This window comes from Camelus bactrianus, chromosome 3 (genome assembly GCF_048773025.1).
Source record: "Camelus bactrianus isolate YW-2024 breed Bactrian camel chromosome 3, ASM4877302v1, whole genome shotgun sequence".
NCBI classification, from domain to species: Eukaryota; Metazoa; Chordata; class Mammalia; order Artiodactyla; family Camelidae; genus Camelus; species Camelus bactrianus.
This window is the reverse complement of record NC_133541.1, coordinates 121,289,049-121,296,548: the sequence shown is the minus strand read 5'-3', so window position 1 is coordinate 121,296,548 and position 7,500 is coordinate 121,289,049. Positions and strand designations below refer to the sequence as shown.

General features: G+C 53.0%; 2 long non-coding RNA genes across 3 annotated transcripts; one reads left to right on the top strand and one right to left on the bottom strand.

The window, feature by feature from the left end:
• Nucleotides 1-972: 972 nt before the first annotated feature.
• On the bottom strand, nt 973-5,750 carry LOC141577131 (uncharacterized). 2 transcript variants are annotated; one of them, XR_012505753.1, is made up of 3 exons: nt 4,061-5,750; nt 3,014-3,809; nt 973-2,723 (listed from the first exon to the last, which is right to left on the bottom strand). It is a non-coding gene; the product is annotated as an uncharacterized LOC141577131 (long non-coding RNA). The 2 variants fall into 2 exon arrangements; XR_012505752.1 differs by lacking the exon at nt 4,061-5,750 and having other exon boundaries at nt 3,014-4,054.
• Nucleotides 1,785-3,055, top strand: LOC141577130 (uncharacterized). Its single transcript, XR_012505751.1, has 3 exons — nt 1,785-1,873; nt 1,910-2,249; nt 2,419-3,055. It is a non-coding gene; the product is annotated as an uncharacterized LOC141577130 (long non-coding RNA).
• Nucleotides 5,751-7,500: the final 1,750 nt, after the last annotated feature.

Sequence of the window (7,500 nt, the reverse complement as noted above, 5' to 3'; positions counted from 1 at the left end):
GACAGGAGATCAGTCATTTGGGGGCGAAGGGTGGGGTAGGGAGACATACCAGCCTGTCTGTCTGTTTTCACCCAGTGTGGGAGCCGTCCCAAAGAGATAACTCGAGAAGAGAGAAACAGGGAGTTGACAAAGAACACGTGCAGTGGCGTGCCCTCCCCCCCCACCCCAGGAGAAGGCCAAGCCAGAAGTCCCTCCGGATGGCGGGCTCCGGACTCCAGCTTCCAGGGGAAGCGATTTTTTTTTTTCCTCCCCATTTCAGGCCCGGAAGAAGAGGGAGAGGCAGAGTGTCCTTCTCGGGCATCCGCTGTTTCTGAAGCACGCTTGTTGCCAAAAGATCGGCCCCCGTCCCCGACGAGCCCAAGAATCCAGAGACAAGGTCTTGGAGCTTAGAAGCAAAGAGGCCATTTTATCACTCTGCCGGGCAAAGGGGATTCACAGCAGGCTAGCGTCTTCAAAACTGTGTACCCACCTTGGGGATGGAGTGGGTGGGGTGGTTCTAGAGCCATAGCTCAAACAATCGGGCATCGATCACCATCCACAGAATCGTTTTCTCATCAGAAGACTCAGAATGGTGTCACGATGCCTCCAGGTGACCCATTCTATAGAGGCTGGTGGTTAGATCTCGTTATCTCATAAGCACTCAAGGTGTGGCCTTCTTGGTCACTCAGGCTATTTTGTCAGGTCATTAGTCCTGTGACCGACCTTCTCCTCGGAGAAAGACTCAGAGACCCAGCATGATGATGACTTTCAATGAGTGAAATACAGTAGAAACAGTAAGATCGATAGCTTCCAGTTTCAACAACAGGCCTGGAACCGTGAGCAGCAACCAGTCAGTCAGGACAGTTGACCGTTTTCAGGGCGAGCATAAGAAACCGAATGACACCCCCCCCAGCAAATGAATGAGTGAATGAATGAATGAATGACCTAATGATCCTCCCCTCCCCCCCCGCCAAAAAAAGAAGAAGCAATCCGTTAGCCTAATTCCGGCCATTTTATTCATCCTCCTTCACCCTGAAGCCCCAGTCACCCACGTGCCACAGTGGTCTGTTTTCTGGTTTCCTCCACCACCCCACCCCCCACCAACCACCACCCCGCCAACATCCCCCCATGCCCAACCACAGCCCCAAGTGTGGGACTGGACGGGGGTGCAGGGGGCTGAGGGGGCGGCAATGGCGGCTTGAGGTGAGGGTGGGGAGTGTTCCGCCCAGATCGTATAGGAAGCTCAAACACAGCTGCAGTACGAGACAAGATGGTAGATTTCTGTGAGTCCTCCCTCCTCTTAAAATCCGTCCTAAGGAGGAGACAGACAGAAAGAGAAACATCACCCTCACTCCCAACGCCTCCTGCGCCCTCGATGCGCCCCAAAACAACAAGAAAAACAAAAACAAACACGACCACAAATAAGTCGCTATCCCTGGGGAAGAAGGATTCGATGGCATGGGGATATCATTCTAAAATTCATTCCCTCTTCATCACATTTCATGGAAACCGATTGCAATCTATGAGGCCCTGTGAAGGTAGGGGTTGGGGGGGTAGGGAGGAGGGAGGGAAGTGAAGGGGGGGAGAGAGAGAGAGAGAGAGAGAGAGAGAGCAGAGGAGAGGAGGGATAAAAGGGGAGAGGACAGGAAAGGAGAGGAGGGAAAAGAGGGGAGGGGAGGGGAAATGAGAAGAGGCGAGGGGAGAGGAGAAGAGGGAGAGGAGAGGAGTGGAGGGGAGAAGAGAGGAGTGGAGGGGTGAGGGGGAAGAGGGGAGAACAGGGAAGAGGAGAGGAGGGGAGAGGAGAGGAAAGAGAGACAAGGGAGACAGACAGACACGCATGCGCGTGCGCGCGCGCGCACACACACACACAGAGAATAGCGAAATGGAGAGAGAGGCAGAGAGAGAGAGAGAGAGAGAGAGAGAGAGAGAGGCAGAGAGAGAGAGAGAGAGAGAGACAGACAGACAGACAGACAGACAGACACGGATCTAGGTCAGGGATACTACACATGGGTATTCTTCTGAGTGATTTTATGTGTTTTCTCAATCGCCACCTCTATGGAGATAAAAATCGCTCCCATAAGATGAAGGGAGTCCTTCTGCCACCGCCCGCGGCCCCGCCCACCAGCACCGCTTGTGTTTGTCAGGGATTCCAAGCCAAAGCACGTGGAGGAGCGGGAGAGCTTCCTGGCAGCCCAAGGAGGAGGAAAGTCCGGCAGCATGAGAGAGGTGGTTGGCACGGGGAAGCTGGAGGCCGGCTGAAGAGAAGATGGGTGAGGGGGCAGGGAGGAGGGTTTCCCAAGTTGGAGAGCCAGGACGAGGGAGGGGAGCTGTCGGTGGCTGCGTTCTGACCCCGACCCCAACCCTGACTGGAGCGGATCCCTGAAAGGAGGCGGTTCGGGCTCTCTGGCCGAGAACGCCCCTCTCTTCCTCTTTCTGCAGAAACACCTTCCGCGGACAGAGAAAGTCCATCCCGAGACCCTCGTCGGAAGAGTCCTTTCCAGACCCATCACGATCCTCCTGGGCCAAGGGGTCCAGGGGATGGGGCGGGGCCTCCATTCGATCCGTCTTCCGTCCGTCCGTCCGTCCGTCCATCCACAAGATCTTGAACATCCATGTAGGATTCTGGATGGTAGCAGTTTTCCAGGATCCTCGAAATCCTTGTAAGTCCTCTCCTGGCAGATTCGACCCCTAGGTCGTACCGCGCAGCACAGGGCACTAGATTCAGTCCCTCGGGACGAGGGTTCCTGAAAAAGACCAGGAAAAAGAAGAACAGAATCACTATGGTGTGCACCAGCCAGAAACCAGCACCACCTTGTCACTCTAACAGACTTGCAAAAGGCGGGGTAGGGAGAGAAAGTCATAGGATGGCTACCATCCCTCCCACCCCCACCCCACACGCCAAGCCCCAGACCATCGTCATCCCTGCTCCCCCTCCCCTCCCCTTTCCTCTCCCTTCCCCCTCCCCCTCCCCCTCCCCTCCATCGACGCCCGCCTCCCGCTTGTACCCCACTCCTCTGAACCCAGCACCACCCACCCCAGCCTGGACGGGCTCGGCTCAGATCGGCTCAGCTCGGCTCGGCTCGGCCCGGCCCGGCCCGGCCGTCCGGTCGACTTCTTCGCAGGGTCTAAAATAGCGCCCGGCCGACAGGAAGGTGGCACATGGCACATGGCAGGGGAGCGAGCGGGACGGTTCGGGATCTCTGGGTGGCAGGGACACGCGGCCGGACAACCAGGAGCACGGACGGCCTGGCGTGCGTTTCTCCGCTCGTGGGGGCCTCGACCAGAGACCGTGGTACGGGGAACGGGGACACACACACACCACACACACACACACACCACACACACACACACACACCACACACACCACACAGGCACAGACACACAGACACAGACACAGACACAGACACACACACACACACACACACACACACACACACACACACACACACACACACACACCCCTTCACCCCCACCCCCAAACCTCTGACAGCTTTCGTTTGTTTTCGGCCGACCGTCCCTCGATGAGGTACGAGTGCCTTGGCTGGGGCTGGGGGGGGGGTGGAGTTCCTCCCTCCACAACGACCCCACACAGGCTCTGTTCTGGTCACCCGAGTCCTCTTCCAAGTCAGACCACAGGCCTCCATCACCCGGCGCGAGCACTCGGGGAAACAGTCACCATCCTCATCGCTCCGCTCCACCTCTACACGTGAAGAACCGTTCCCAGCCCACGCCACTCCACCCCACCCCACGCCCCGATGCCACCCACCGCAGTGGAGAGAAACGAGACGAATCCACAGACGTGCATCAATCCGATGAATAAAACGACGGCCCTATTCCAAGGAAGCATAGATATCTAGGTAGGAGATTCATCGAGTACTATGGAGGCGGTGGGAAAGGGGGGGGTTGCGGTGGGGAGGGTCTAGAGATCAGGCAGTACAGCCCATGCTTAGCATGCAAAAAATAAAGGTCCAGGGTTCAATCCCCAGCACCTACTCTTCAAAAATAACCCGAGAAGAAGCAAGACGGCGGAGTAGAAGGACGCTCGTAGCTCACCCTCTCCCACAAATACACCAAAACTCACATCGACGGACCCACTCGGCCAATCAGACCACCTGCGGAACTCCGACAGAACACCGCCCTCTTCGAAAGACAAAGACGCCCAAAATCTGGTAGGAGAAAAGGAGAAAAGAAAGAGTCAAAAGCAAAACAGTGCGGGAGGGACCGGCAGAGGAGGACTAGGGCTCGTTCGCCAAACCTCCCCCTCTCCAACGGAGAGGCCGACGGGACGGTGGGGGAGCCTCCGAGTCTCAGATCTGCCCGGAGCGCCCCTTGACCGACCGACCCAAGTGAAACGGGCACAGAGGGTCCCCGCGACACCCAGCCCGAGTCGCAGGCCGGCAGCCGGGGGCCGGGACAGGCCGCACGAGCCGGGCGGAGGACCGTGGCGGCGGCACCACGCGCCGTGGCCGGGAGGGGATACAGAGCAGAACAACCCGCCCCCCCAACTTTCTTTCCATTACGGGGAAAGAAAGGCAAAGCAACACGGCCGGTGTGCCCTGGGGGGAGGGGCGCCGTAGCCTCCATCTCCTCAGACCCGCGGCGCCATCACCGGCCCTTCTCGCGAGAAGAGAGGCGGGGCGCAGCCACAGCCGCCATAGCCCCTGGCGCGCGGCGCGCAGCGCGCGGGCGGGGGCGGGAGCGGGGGCGGGGCCGAGACTCGAATCCGCACCCGGGGGCTCTGCAACCTCCTAGGCAGGACTGAGACTCGTTTTCAGCCTGAGGCAGATATTATATATCTGCCCCGGTACCTCAGAGAACTCGCGCCACCAAGACTAAGAAGGAGCCGAGTTTTGGAATGCAGCAGGGGCGGGGCGGTTCCACCGTCTTCCCCGAGCCCACCTACGGAGAGGAGCGCCGACCCGAGGCGGAGCACACAGCCGCACAGAGCAGCGGAGCGACCGGCGCCGGGAGAGGGCAGGCGGCCAGCCACCCTCCCTCCTTCCCGGCAGGAACGCAGCATCCGACCGCGGTGCCAGGAGGGGGCGCGATCTACTTGCCCACAGGCACCGAGGGCAGCACAGACGAGGGCGCCGACAGAGGGCCCGCGGAAACAGCAAGCTGAGTTCACGAAACAGGGCGACGACAGAAAGACTTCTCGGTGAAACCGTTAAGAGCGCACCGTCTCCAGGAGAACACATCCTTTTTTTTTTTTTTTTTTCCTCTTTTTTTTTTTCTTTTCCTTTTTCTTTTTTAATCTCTTTTACATCGGTTTTACCTTCTGTTACCTTTTTAACCTTTACTTTTGAACAGTCGTATACGTTTACGGTTTTAATCCCTTTTAAATGTTTCATTTCAAGTCTTTTCATTATTATTATTTTTAAACATCCACCCCCTTCCCTTTTTCATTCTCTTGGTTTTGATCTCCTGTTACTGGTTATTCACAGGTTTCAAATATTGTTTCTCGATTTTTTTCCTCCTTTTTATTAAGGTTATTAAAAGACGTCTCAACTCGATCGCTATTCTGCTTCCACTTACTCTTCTATTCATGATTACACACTGTCTTCAAACCTTTTCTTTCTCCCGTCTTTTAAAATCCTCTGTTTTATCTTTTGTTAAAATCTGTTCTATTTCCGATTACCTTTTAAAAATTTACTTTTGAAACAATTGTATATTATTTTCTGATCTTTTCTATTTGTTTTTAAAGGCTTTTAGAAGACGTCTCAGCTCAATTGCTATTCTGCTTCAACTTGCTCTTCTATTATTGATCGTACACTGTTTTCAAACCTTTTTTTCTCCATTCTTTTAACATCCTGCCCCCACCCCCTCTCTCCCTCTCCCCCTCTGTCTCTGTCTCTGTCTCTCTCTCTCTCCCCCTATCCCCCTCTCTCTTTTAAAGTTTTATGCCTGCCTAGGCTTTCGATAAATACATAAACTCCTTAAGGACACCAATAGATAACTGATACTCCTTAAGCCACAGTGCCAGAGAGATAGGAGCATTATGAAGAAGCAGAGGAACCACTCCCAATTAAAAGAGCCAGAGAAATTCCCTGAAAGCACGATCCATGAAATAGACGTGGATGGCCTGCTCGATCAAGATTTCCAAAAAGGAGTGATCCAAGTCCTGAAGGAACTCCAAGAGATAGTGTTGAGAGATATACTATACGTCAAAAACGAAATCGAAGCTATAAAGAAGAGTCAAGGAGAACTGGTCCACTCATTGGCTGAAATGAGAACTGGTCTAAAGGCTGTCCAAAGCAGGCTAGATCACGCAGAGGAACGAATAAGTGGCCTAGAAGGCAGGACAACAGAAAGAACCCAATCAGAACAGCTGAGAGAAAAACCAATAAAGAACAACGAAAACCATCTTAGGGACCTAAGGGACCCTCGAAAGCGTGCCCATCTACGCACAATAGGGGTTCCAGAAGGGGAAGAAAGAACCAAGGGGACCGAAAAGATATTCGAAGAAAGCATGACTGAAAATTTCCCAAATCTAAAGAAGGAATCAGATATCCAAGTCCAGGAGGCTCAGAGGGTACCCAACAGAAAGAACTCAAACAGGCCCACACCAAGACATAGGCTAATCAAGATGGCCAGAGTCAAGGATAAAGCAATGATCCTAAACGCCTTTAGGCAAGAGAAAAACAGAGTGAGTTTCAAGGGAACCCCCATAAGGCTCTCAGCGGATTTCTCTACACAAACACTACAGGCCAGAAGGGAGTGGCAAGATCTATTGAAATTCTTGAATGAAAAACAAAACAAAACAAAACAAAACAGACAAAAAGAAGCAGCCTAGGATACTCTATCCAGCAAAGCTATCCTTTAGAATAGAAGGGGAGGTAAAGAACTTCACAGACAAGCAAAAACGAAAAGAGTTTAGCAACACTGAACCCATGCTAAAAGAAACATCAACAGGTCTACTCTAAATAGAGAAGAAGGAGGATGGTACAAAAATGAGACCACTCATCACCGGAAAGGTGATCACTACCATTCATTCCAAACGGAATAAACACAAAATTGTAAAAAGAAGACATCTAAACCATTAAGAGTGGCAGAGGGAAGCAAGAAAATAATAGAGACTTTTTTTTCCCCCCCTTCTCCTTCCTTTCTTTCTCTTTTAGATGGGTTTGAGATTCTATTACTATCTGTTTCATACAAACAGTTATAGCCATAGGTGAATAGACTTCCAAACAGGGTCAACCGAACTCCAAAACGTACAAGTGAGTCACAGAAGCCAACTAAAGGCTAACTAAAGGCGGGGGGGGGGAAGCATGGAGATGAAACAACATGCTATCGAAAAGCCAATGGGTGAATGATGAAATCAAAGTTGAAATAAACAAAAAACCCAGCAACAACAACAGCAACAGCAACAGCAACAGCAACAACAACAACAGCAACAGCAACAACAACAACAGCAAAGAGAACCTTGATACAAATGAAAATGAAAACCCAACCACCCAAAACTTATGGGACGCAGCCAAGGCTGCACTAAGGGGGAACTTTATAGCGATACAGGCCTTCCTC